The sequence below is a fragment of the Biomphalaria glabrata genome, chromosome 8, assembly GCF_947242115.1.
Source record: "Biomphalaria glabrata chromosome 8, xgBioGlab47.1, whole genome shotgun sequence".
Classification (NCBI taxonomy): Eukaryota; Metazoa; Mollusca; class Gastropoda; family Planorbidae; genus Biomphalaria; species Biomphalaria glabrata.
Genome location: NC_074718.1, coordinates 2,451,592 through 2,464,378, shown reverse-complemented (window position 1 = coordinate 2,464,378; position 12,787 = coordinate 2,451,592).

Here is a 12,787-nt window from a genome sequence, read left to right as displayed (position 1 = left end):
AAATTTGTTTACACTAAAAATAAGGGGTTAATCCGCCCCCATTTAAGATTCTTAATACATCTTTTTTTGTTGTTGTTTATTCAGATTATATTTTCACTTACACTAACACACAAGACAAACAGGTTAACGCATCCACGTCCAGACCATATAATACTGTTGAGCAGTCAAGGTTACTGAGTAGTTGTATATAGTTCATGATCAAATGCACTGTTTATTGTAATATACACGCTAGAGTTCATCAATTATAAAGCCATAGTCGCAGATATAGGAGCATTAGCGAGTGGTCCAAACAAGATCAGTTTTTCATGTTCATTACTAAGAACAAAGACCCAAAATTGTTCATAGCTAATGATTTTGTGGGTATGTTGACCAGCTGACAGCCTGAAGTCCTATTGATCTGATTTATAACTTTGATGTTAGTACGGGGATAAAAATAAAACGTATAAAGGCGATATTAATCACTTCCGGGATAGGTTTAAAGCGTTTATTAGATTTAAAATGGTGCTCCCACATTGAAAAACAAAAAAAGATTATCAAATAAAAATAAAGTGAAAGATGACCTTCACGAGATAAGCTATCATATGTTCATAAGTATTATAATCATTCTCATATTTCAAAAGATTTCCATTATTTCTACTCCACCATATCCTTTAATCATTACATCAAAGCAATTTGCTCATGATAATAATTTTCTCTATTGCTTTTAAAGATGTAGAACTTATATGGTTAATAACATATTTAGTATATCGTACAATTAGTGTCACTGGAATTATGCACTGGCGCCTATTATATTTAAGTTGCTTCCTATACATGTTATATAACAAATGTTTTTAAATGATGCAAATAATAGTAATATTTATTATAGTAAAAAAATGAGAATAAGGGGCCTCATAAGCATTCTTTCAATTTTACCCCCGCAATTTGTAAGGCATTGCATTGAGGCCATCCACACGACCTTTGAATTTGTTTTCAACTTTTGTTCTGGTATTTACAATGTTTTGTATTCTTTTTCATCTATGTTGTTGTTTGCAGGGCCGGTCCTACAGATTGCGGGGCCCTATGCGAAACGGATAGCGCGGGGCCTAGTCTGGGTAGGGATAAGGATAATAAGTGAAAATTCAGAATTTTGTAATAAAACAAATTCGTCATTGCATTGTATTCATATGTTACTAAAATCACGGTCACATTAAATTACGAGCCATCTACAATAGAAGGTAGTTTTCCAACAAAAAACAGATAAACATTCACATCTGCGTTTTAGATTTACATTTTCAAGAGATCGAGACATATTTAGATTTAGAATCTATATTTACATGCCACTGACTATTAGGGCCTACAGTAAATTAACTATTGGGACTTCCTGTTTTGGTTTTAAATTCACCTTATTATTTTTATTAAATGAAAGTTGAAAGTTTTAACGCGATTAGGATTGGCGTTTTTTGATGTTTAATGACACCCAATTTTGTCCATTTTAAAGGACATTTTCATGAGTTTTCAGGTTAATTTAATAATTTCAGGAGATTTTCACGACTTTTTTTAGTATACTTTGCAATTTCTTCTTCTTCTTATATAATGCAGACGTTACTTCAAAAAAGATGATTACATACTACGCGTCATGCTAAGTCACTGGTTTTCCTGGCTAGCTCAGGCAACCCATTCCATGCTCTAATAGCACTTAGGGAAGAAGGGGCATTTGAACAAATTTGTCCTAGCATATGGAACGAGGAGGCCATGGAAATCCTATCATAAGTTATAATGGTTTAATTTAATTATTTACAACTAGTGTTAGCGCGGGGCCTATGAAAGTGCGGGGACCCACTGCGGCCGCATAGGTTGCAGTGCCCTAAGACCGGCCCTGGTTAATTGTAATTATGATTTGCAGTAGTGGAAGCCTGTTCAAATACAAATACATCAACCAGTTGTAGATCTAGATCTAGATATTGATAAGATTTTCGATTAACAACATATTAGATAATATGGAAGTTGTTTTTTTTTTTTTTCATTTCAAATGTAATTTTTAAAGTTTTCAAACATTTTAAATACAAAAAATTGCTACTTTAAAAAAATCAATAAAAATTAGAAAACAAAATCTACTTAGTTGTTTGATATTAATTTTTAAAAGTTCTTTTTCATTTAGCTACCATTTTGTTTTTTTCAAGGGAGATAACTCATAAATTCTAACTTTTAAAATAAAAACACAGTTGTCTTATTGTGTACCTTAAAAACTTACATTTAATTTTTCTACATTATATTTTACCAGTGCTATAATAAATCTGTCGACGAGGAGGCAATGTTGGTAACAAAACATGGTCGAGAGGCCAAGTACGCTTGAATTTTACTTGGCTTGGCTACCTAGATGGGGGCTCGAGGTTCGACACCCGACTCGGGCAGAGTTGTGGTTACTGAGCGCCTAAAGGCGGCACGGAAAACCAACTCACTGGGCCATAAATGAGATTGGACCATAACGCTCTGAGTATGCTATAAGCATGAAAGTAGCGCTATATAAAAGCTATAATAATACATAATGTATGGCAATTAGTTCATGGTACTAGAGACTGCATTAAAACAAAACAACATCCATTAAATTTCAATGTCCTAATTCCAAGAATTGACCCTTAAAACCTGAACACTTTTCTCCATTATAAAAATAATTCACATAACTAAAAGAGACATTAAATAGAAAGTTCATAGTTACATTGGAAGCATGTAAAAGTTCCCTTTCAAACCTTATGGTCTATGGGGCAGATCATGTAAAGGTCATCTGTTTCTGGGGTCACTGTTAACGAGTGTGCCAAGTGGCTAACACAATGACCAACCGCCTTTAATTTTCCTCAACAAACTCACTCACTACAGAACTACCTCACACAATACTACCTCACAACATTAACTCACATAACACTACCTCACACACCGCAATACCACCCTTACATAAACTTTCCATTATAACTACCCTAAGTCAAATTGGCACTTCTGATAATCATAACTAGATTCGAACTGTTACTCGTTGACTAGCAAACATGGAAACGAAAGACGTCTATGTGTAGTGTTAAGCAGTGGGGTCACTAGGATCTTGGAGTTCTGAATTTTTTGGGAATCTTAAAGCCGCCCTAAGTCCACTAAGCTCAAAAGGGTATGTAATGTTTGTTGAGGAAAATTAAAGGCGGTTGGTCATTGTGTTAGCCACTTGGCACACTTGTTAACAGTGACCCAGTGAAAATCCATGACTGATTGTGATAGGACCCTGTCAGCTGGTGGGCCCCAATAGCAGAAATCGGTTAAATAGGCCTAAGCCCGGTACTTCTTATTTGGTCATACGGTATCAGCGTTACTCGTTAAGTAAGACGTCTATGTGTAACGTTGAGCAGTGGCGTCAGTAGGGTCGGTGTCACCCGGTGCGGTTATCTCAGTTAGTAGCATTGAGATTAGATTGTGAAATATATTTAGTAGGCTTTAGACTCTTCAAGGAATATGGCACATTCTGTAATAGATGTCTGTTATGTTTTAAAACGTTTTTCTGTTGATCTTATGGTGTATGGTGGAGCGATGGCTAAGTGATAAATTTATTTGCTTCCTGGGTTCGAACCCTGGAGTTTTGAACTTCGGGATCTTAAAGCCGCCTCGACGTCCACCCAGCTCTAATGGGAAGTTAAAGTTTGTTGAGGAAATGTAAAAGCGGTTGCTCGTTGTGCTAGACACTTGACAGACTCGTTAGCCCTGACACCAGAAACAGATAACCAAAACATGAACTGCTCCGTAGGTCATAAGGTCTGAAAGGGGACTTTACTTTTACATACTACTGATGTATGAACTAAGTTCTTGCAGTACAGTCAAGCATCAAATGTTCTTTTCAAAGTCTTGTAGAAATACGCGAGCTTTAACCCTACATTATTACAGTAGTCACTCAATGAACTCTTTATCTGGTGTCTCTTTTAGTTATGTGAATGTTGTTTTTTAATGGAGAAATGCGTCAAGGTAATCACAACTTTCTATAAGGATTAATAAAACATTCTTGCTCTTGAGACTCTAGACATTAATTTAATGGGTTTTTTGTTTTTGTTTTTAATGGATTCCTTTAGTACCATGAACTAATTAGCACACATTGTTTATTTGTTTCGCTACCAACATTGCCTAATCGTCGACAAATTTTTGATTGCACAGTTAAAATATAATGCAGAAAATTAAATCTAAGTTTTTGAGGTACATGAAAAGACAACTGTGTTTTTATTTTTAAAGTTAGTATTTATCAGTTATTTCCCTTGAAAAGAAAATGACGGCGCGATGAAAACGAACTTAAAAGATTAATAATTAAACCAAAGACTAGAATTTTTTTTTCTTATTTTCAATTCATTTTTTTTTTATTTAAAATGTTGCTAAATTTTAGATTACATTTTAAATACCTAGATCTAGTAAGTTGTTTAGAACCAATCTATCTGATCGTCGAAAACATGTTCTAGATCAGTGATTCCCAAAGTGGTCTATATAGACCCCCAGGGGTCTTCGAAGACTTTCAAGGAGTCTACGAAAGTGAAAAAAGAAATTGGGGGTACACGAGATGTCCAAGGGGGTCTATGATAATAGATTTCATATAAGCAGGTCGTGATTTTTACATCCCATTAATGTAAGTCTTCACACTATATACAATTTGTAACTTAGTTAATCATTTAAATATTTATCCTGCTATTCAAACGAAAAATTGTTGTATTTAATTTCAATACGTATTAAAATAACTTAATTTTGTCTTCATGTAAATAATGTTTAACAAAAAGAAATGTAGACTGTCTAGCGTTGATTATATAAAATTGTTCATTCTTTCCTTGTCAACCAAGCAGTTACCGATTGCCTTTTGTATGACGATATGAAACTAATTACGCTTGAGGATCTTCTGCGACAATATCACCCAGATAAGAAGATATAGATTTGAAAAACTTTTGAACATTGAAAGATAAAGTTCAGAATAGACCCACAAAATCTCTATTCAACATCATGTAGAGAAGATGGTGGTTTATGAGTCTTACAATATCTGTTCACTTATAGCAAAATAAGGGTGTGGTGGTAGTGGTTAAGCGCTTGGCTTCCGTAATTGGTGTCCTGGGTTCGAATCTCTGTGAATTTTGAACTTCAGGATTTTCAGGGCTCCCCTGAGTCCACCCATCTCTAATGGGTACCTGAATTATGTTAGTAAAAGTAAAGGCGGTTGGTCGTTGTTCTGCCCACATGACACCCTGCTCGTTAACCGTTGGCCAAAGAAACAGATGACCATAACATCATCACAATGTCTGAAAGGGGAAATTTACTTATTTATGGCAAAATGCGGAAAACACCATAGGTAAAACATTGATTTTTACCAGCCGTTGTAGTTTTAAAACCTGTTTTACACAAACCCACATCTGACATTATTAAAAGAATTTCGCAACAATACAGTTCAAGGTTGCTTCGGTGGCATGAGTTATAAAATTAAAATCTTCATATGTAATTCTTTGCAAACGACATATATATGTTTGGGCTCAGCAGCGTCACAGGTTCTGACAGGATGTAGTGGTGTGTGCTGCAAACACTGTGCGCAGAATGTTTCTTGTTGAATGATGCACTGAAAATGAGAAGGGGAAAAGACGCTATTAGTTTTGTGTGGTTTGTCTATCCGTTTGTAGATCTCAGAGACTAGAAGAGAAAATGAGAATAGGACATTATATTTTAGATAATTCAAAGTTCTGATGCAACGGCTGCTATTTTTCTTTTCCGAAAGTTAACCATCTAATTTTTTTTATTTGCGAGGGGAAAGTCTTGTTAAGTCATTTGTACACAATAGTAGCTTAAAGTAGGTCAAGAATTCTTTTTTTTTTTCGTGTTGCCAATTGATCTAATCTTATAGCTTTATAGCTTTTATATATATATATATATATATATATATATATATATATATATATATATATATATATATATATATATATATAGCGCTACTTTCATGCTTATAGCATGCTTAGAGCGCTTTTGGTCCAATCTCATTTGTGGACCAGTTTGGGGGGGGGTGTGTGAGGGGGTATATAGGAGTTGGTTTTCCGTGCTGCCTTTAGGCGCTCAGTAAACACAACTCTGCCCGAGTCGGGTGTCGAACCTCGAGCCTCCCTTCTAGGTAGCCAAGTCAAGCGCACTTAGCCTCTCGACCACGAAAAATCTTTTTTAGTTTCTCTTTATTACAGTTAACAGTACATTTTATTACATGTAACATGTTATTCATTTTGAATGTATGGATGAGGTTAATAATTATATATTAAAAACAAGGTTACAAAGACAGTTTGTGTGGAAACACAAACTCAAAATCGATCCACAGAGCACTTGTGAACGTTTTAATGTCAATCTAAAGAAATCATTATATAAAGTAATGGATGATAAACCCAAAGAGTGGGATATGGCAATACCGTCAATACTATTTGCATACAGGGAGAGTCGTAATGAAACAACAGGGTTTTCACCATTTCAAATGATTTATGGAGGAAATCCACGAGGTCCAATGACAATATTGAAAGATTTGATAATCCCACATGATCATGTAGTAACTAATGACAGTTATGATATTGTGACAGAAACTAGAAATCAGATTATAAAGGCATGTGAAGAAGCGGATAGACAGATGCTAGAGAGAAATGAATTAACACATTCCAGAGTGAATGAACATAGAAAAATGACGGAATTAGAGGTAGGACAAGATGTTTTGGTCTTACATAAGGATAACAATAATGCTTCGGGCACAAATTGGCTGGGACCATACAAAGTAGCAAGAAAATTAGCGCTATGGATTATGAAATAGACATTGATTCGATGTTAAAAATATTTCATGTGGATTTGTTCAAAGAATTGACACCAAGACAAAGAAGTGAAGAAAGGAGTAAGGATGAGTCAATGACAATGAGCGCCTGTGTGACGGAAGAAATGGAGACAGAGGAAAGGTTTAGACCAATAGAGACAGTGGCAACAGAAAGTAGGCAAACATGGAAGGATGTCATGGTGGATGGAGTTTCTCTTGAAATCAAGGCACTAATTGAGGATTATAAGAATATTTTTACGGATTTACCTGGAAAAACAAGTATTATAGAACATGATATCAAGTTAACCGGCAAAGTACCGAATAAACTGCCACAATATACGATCCCATTACACCATAGAGAAACATTACAGAAGGAAATTGACGAGCTACTAACACTTGGAGTGATAGAACCATCTAGTTCACCATGGGCTGCACCAGTCGTGCTTGTTAAAAAAAAGTGTGGCAACTTAAGATTGTGTGTGGATTATCGACAGTTGAATAAAGTCACACAATTTGATCCATTTCCAATGCCACAAGCAGAAGAAATGTTTACTAAGCTAAAAAATGCAAAGATTTTTAGCACGTTGGATCTGTCAAGAGGATACTGGCAAGTACCTCTAAAACAAGAAGCTAAACCATTATCGGCATTTAAGACACCTTCGGGCATATATCAATGGAATGTGATGAGCTTTGGCTTGGTAAATGCTCCAGCCACGTTTAACAGAATGATGGCCAAATTATTCAGCCATAGAAGAGACACAATTTGTTATTTAGATGATATATACATTTTTAGTGAGCAATGGGATGAGCATATACAAAGCCTTGGAGAGGTTTTTAAAATTATCAAAGAAAACAATTTAACATTGAAACCAACAAAAATAAAAATTGGCCTAAGTGAAATTTCATTTTTGGGGTATAAGATTAAAAATGAGTACATTACACCATTGGAAGAAACTGTATCAAAAATATTGGACATTAAGGTACCAAAGACAAAGAAGCAAATTAGAAGCCTTTTGGGGCTATGCAATTTTTATAGAAAATTTATCGCAAATTTTTCAGAAATAATTGAAACACTAACAAATTTAACAAAGAAAGGAAAACCTAACAATATAGTGTGGACGGAGGAATGTCAAGAAGCACTGGACATAATTAAAACTTTCTTTTCTGGGGCACCGATTTTGAAATTACCTGACAATACTAAGGAATTTATTTTGGCTACAGATGCATCAGCCATTGCAATAGGAGGATGTCTAATGCAAAAATGAAATGGTGTCCCACATCCTGTTTTATATGTGAGTAGAAAACTGACAGCATCTGAGTTGAAATATGCCACCATTGAAAAGGAAGGACTAGCCATTGTATGGTGTATAACAAAATTAGGGTTCTACCTAATGGGAGCTAAATTTGAACTATGGACGGATCACGCTCCCTTGGCCTTCATTAATACAAATAAACTAGGGAACAACAGAATAGCCAGGTGGGCTTTGCAACTTATGGATTATAACTTTGAGGTCAGGACAATACCAGGGAAAGACAATGTGATAGCTGACACATGATCACGGTGTACCTAAGAAGGAAAAGAAATGGAAGTAAGGAAAGGAGCTAGGCCACGTCAATTTTGTTTCTATTGGTTGGTTAAAAGAATAATGTCAGTAAAATCATTTTGGTGAGAACACAATGAATAGCAGTGTAATGAATAGACATCTATAACAGATTGGAACATTTTGTAAATATACACATATTACATGTATATGTAATCGAAGACTGTATGGACTGACGAAGCTTTGTTACATGTGTGAGGTGTCGAGATATTAATATATGGTGTTGTATTGAGAATTTGATGAAACCATTGTTAGAAATGTAAAATATAGTCTTACAGTTACATAGTTAATTATAGTTTATAATTGTGAATTATGAGATTTATTCTGATTGGTTCGTTGGGGAAGTCTGGACAGTATACATTGGGATGGATGTAAGTAATTTTGAACCTAAAATAATAATGTAGAGAATGGTGATATTTAATATTGCTGTTGGAGGTTGGTTTTTTTTTTTTGGTTGTTGTTGGCTTTTACCTGGTTTAAAAGAATGAGAATTAATGAAGATAATATAATTATATTGAACAGTGATTTATAATTTTATTTGATATTTAAAAGACGTTCGATGTACATCGAACTTGGCAAACAAGGGGGGTGTTACGGTCGTAGCGCAGCACGGTGTGCATGAATAATGGTGCGAATTTGTGTAATGAATGGAAGTGATGTTGAAAAGGGGAAGCCGGGAGAAATGGAGAGGAAGAGAAATGAAATGTTCGCATTTACATAACTTGTTGTAATATTAAAGTATTTCTAGAGTCATAACCTGAGAGTCTATTATTATTTCAAAGAGTCTTGTGTCGTAACAATTCCCTTTTCTTTAAGTTAATGGAGAATCTTGGTATTTTTATTTAGCGCTATATTCTTTCACTTTGCGTTCAATAATTTTCTTAAAAATGTGATCTAATAATACTCCAGTGTATATTTTATTGTGGTAAACAATTTGTAGGTAGGTATTCCAAATAAGGTTTCTATATTCTGATAAAATAATTACATTGATGTCTCTTAGTTTTTTATTTATAGCTTTAGGTACTTTATTAATGAAAATAGCAGTATTTACATTTGCACAGGTTTGACTGTTTGCGTCAATAATATCTTCTAAAGTTTTTTTTTTGCTTCCTCAACCAGCTCACATTCACTAAATAAGTGTTTCTCTGGGTTTTGGTTTTCTTTTTTACAAATTACACAGGTATATTTGGACCCTGTTGTAGTTGAGAGTCTTCCTTTTATTGGGGTCATCCCGAAGAGTAATCTGTAGGCCACTTCTCGTGCTTTGGGTGTTATGTATTTGTTGTGTAAATGCGTGAATGTGTCTGTCCAGTTTGTTGGTTTAACCCTAACTCCCTGACCCACTTTATTCTAACTTCTAGGTTTTCTTTCAACTTGTCTCTGAGTATAGTGTATATTGTTTTAGAGTCGTGGTGTGTTATGTTTTCATTGCTGGGTAGGTGTCTTGTGAGTGATCTGTAGAATGGATGTGTATGGTTACCAAAATGATGGAGGTGTTGTTTTGAATGGGGAGGAGTTTGTTTAGTCCAAAATAATATAATACGAAGGGGAAGTTATTAGGAGACCTTACTACTTTCCCTACAAATTTTATTCTAAGCATTTTGATTTTTGTGTGAATGTCTTGTAAGCCTATCCCTTTTTTTTTTGTCTTGTATGAGTGTTGTATGTTTTATGTTCCTTATTGTGTTTTTGAAAATAAAATTTCTGATAGTGGTATTGGTGTTATTTATAAAATTAGGAAGAAGTTCTACTATATTTGCTAAGTAGATTATCTTCGGGGTGACCAAGTTTTTTATTAATATAGCTCTCCCAAATATGGTTGTCGCCATGTACTGAAACATCCTTATCACGTTCTTTGTGTGGGCCAGAATCTCTGTTCATGGCAATAGTGTGCTGGGTTGCTAGTCCACACGATGCCACATACTTTTATTTCTTTCTGTATTTTAAGGTTAAAGGGAATGTTGGGGGGGATTTCCCACCTACCCAGTCCCATAATTGAGGATTTATTAATGTTTATTTTGGACCCGCTCGCCCTCCCAAATAATGTAAATTTCTCTATAATTTTAGCTATGTCTTTTTCTGAGGTGGGGAAAAGTGTGGTATCGTCGGCATAAGCTTTAATTTTGACTACGGGGGTTGGACCGGGGATTTTTATTCCTAAAATTTCTTTGTCTAACCTAATATTCTCTAACAGGGGTTCTAGGCAAAGGGTATATAAAAAGGGGGATAGGGGACAACCTTGCCTAACAGATCTTCTAATAGAAATCTTGCTGCTTAGTGTTTGATTTATTATAAGTTGACTTGTGGCATCGGTGTAGACTAGCTTTATGTATGTTATCAAAGTCTTGTCTATGTCTGTCTTGTCTAGTATTTTGAATAAATAGTCATGGTCAATTCTGTCGAAAGCTTTTTCTTGATCAATGGACATGAGGGCTGCTTTCAAGTCTTTGTCTTTACAGTAATATATGATGTCTCGTAAAAAGTGGTTCAGTTCGTCTATATTTTTTTCCGAGTTGCTACAGTACTGGTCTTGTCATAGTAGATGAGGTATAAGGGGCCTAACTCTTTAAAAAATCATTTTGGTCAGCAGTTTATAGTCAGCATTTAAAAGGGAAATGGGTCTAAAGTCACTAGGTGTTGTGTTGTTTTCAGGTTTTTTTGGTAATAGTGTGATGTATGCAAGATTAAAGTCTGTAGGCGTCTGTCCTGTTTCTAACATGTCATTGTATAGTCTTAGTAGTAGAGGTCCTATTTGGGAGAAAAAAGTTTTATAGAATTCATATGTCAAACCGTCTGGGCCAGGGGATTTGTTATTTTGTGTTTTTGTCTAAAGCAGCCCTCAGCTCCTCTAATGTAAAGGGTCTGTCTTTTCTTTTTCTGATGGAGGTAATGTTTTACAGTGTTTTAGAAGTATGTTTTGTGCGTCTGTATCTGTTTGTTCTTCATTATACATGTTGACGAAATGTTTTGTAAAAATTTCTATTACTTGTCAATCTCCTGTATTTTGTTTCCTTCTTTGTTATGTTGGTTATTATTCTATTTTTTGTGTATTTTGTTCTAGCCCCAAGTATAATTTGTTTGGCCTTTCTGATATCTGGGTGTTTTTGCATCTGATTTCGGCTCCTCTATATTTGTGTTTGTATAACTCTTCAAGTTGTGTGGTTAGGTCTGTTTTTTTCAATTTCATCCTGCGTTTGAGTAAGCAGATTTTTTATTGTTTTCTTCATTTACCCGGTACCCTCTTTGTTTGTTTGATTCTTGCTAAGATTTTGAATTGTTGTTTGATTGAATTTTTTATTATTGTCCACGTCTTGGTTAATTTGTATTCGTTTTCTATGTCTTGTGTTGTTGCTAGCAGGAGTTGGTTTATTACTCTTTGGATTAGTGGGTCTTCCAAAAGGTTGTTGTTTAATTTCCATTGGGATTCTTTTTTTTTTCTTTTTATTTTTTTTTTCAAAGTTCCAAAAGTACACCTTTATGGTCGGAGTAATGTAGGGTTTCTCCTAAATGTGTCACACTAAGTATGTTGGTGTCCGTGGGTGTGTAAAAACGATCAATTCTGGTTTCAACCTGATAGGACCTGTGTGTTAATGTAGTTTCCTTGCCATTCGGCTCTAATTTCCTATAAGCATCTACCAGGTGGAAATAGTTTACTATTTCTCCCATGTAGTTGTGTGTTTCTGCTACCGGCTGAGAGGGTGGATATTGTGTGTGTGTGTATTGTTTGTCTAGTTGTGCCTCTATTAAGTTAAAATCCCCTCCTATTATTAGTTGTTCTCCTATGTTTGTGATTTGTAGTGTGTCACTGAGGTTTTGGAAAAACTCACGTTTTTCTCTCCCTCTCTGAGCGGGTGCGTAGATATTGACTAGTGTGTATTTCTGTTCTTGTGAAACTACTCTAAGTATTACTACCCTCCCATTGTTGTCGTTGTGAGTGTGTGTGATTTTGTATCTATCGGATGTTTGTAAGATGGCTACCCCCTTATAGTCTCTACCTAAGCTAAAATAACCTCCCATGAATCCAATGTGTGTTGTACTTTGTTTTGCTTGATATGTGGTAGAAGTATTTGTTTCTTGAAGGAAAATAAAATCCGGCTTATATTTTCTAGCGAGATGTACTATATATTTATGTTTATTATTTAAGTTACGGATGTTAAGAGTTAAGATTTTAATGTCTGCCATGATTGCGTGATGATGTGTTGTGTGTAAATGAGTGTGTGTGATCATTTTATGAAATGTTTTTCATTAACCTGTTTTGTTGTTTATTTACTGTATGGATGTGGGGCTTCCCCCCTCGTCTATTACTAATTTAGTCGAGGAGTCGGAAGAATTCTCCTCGATCTCCCCCTCTTCTTTCCCTCTCTCTTCCTCCAACCGAGGATCT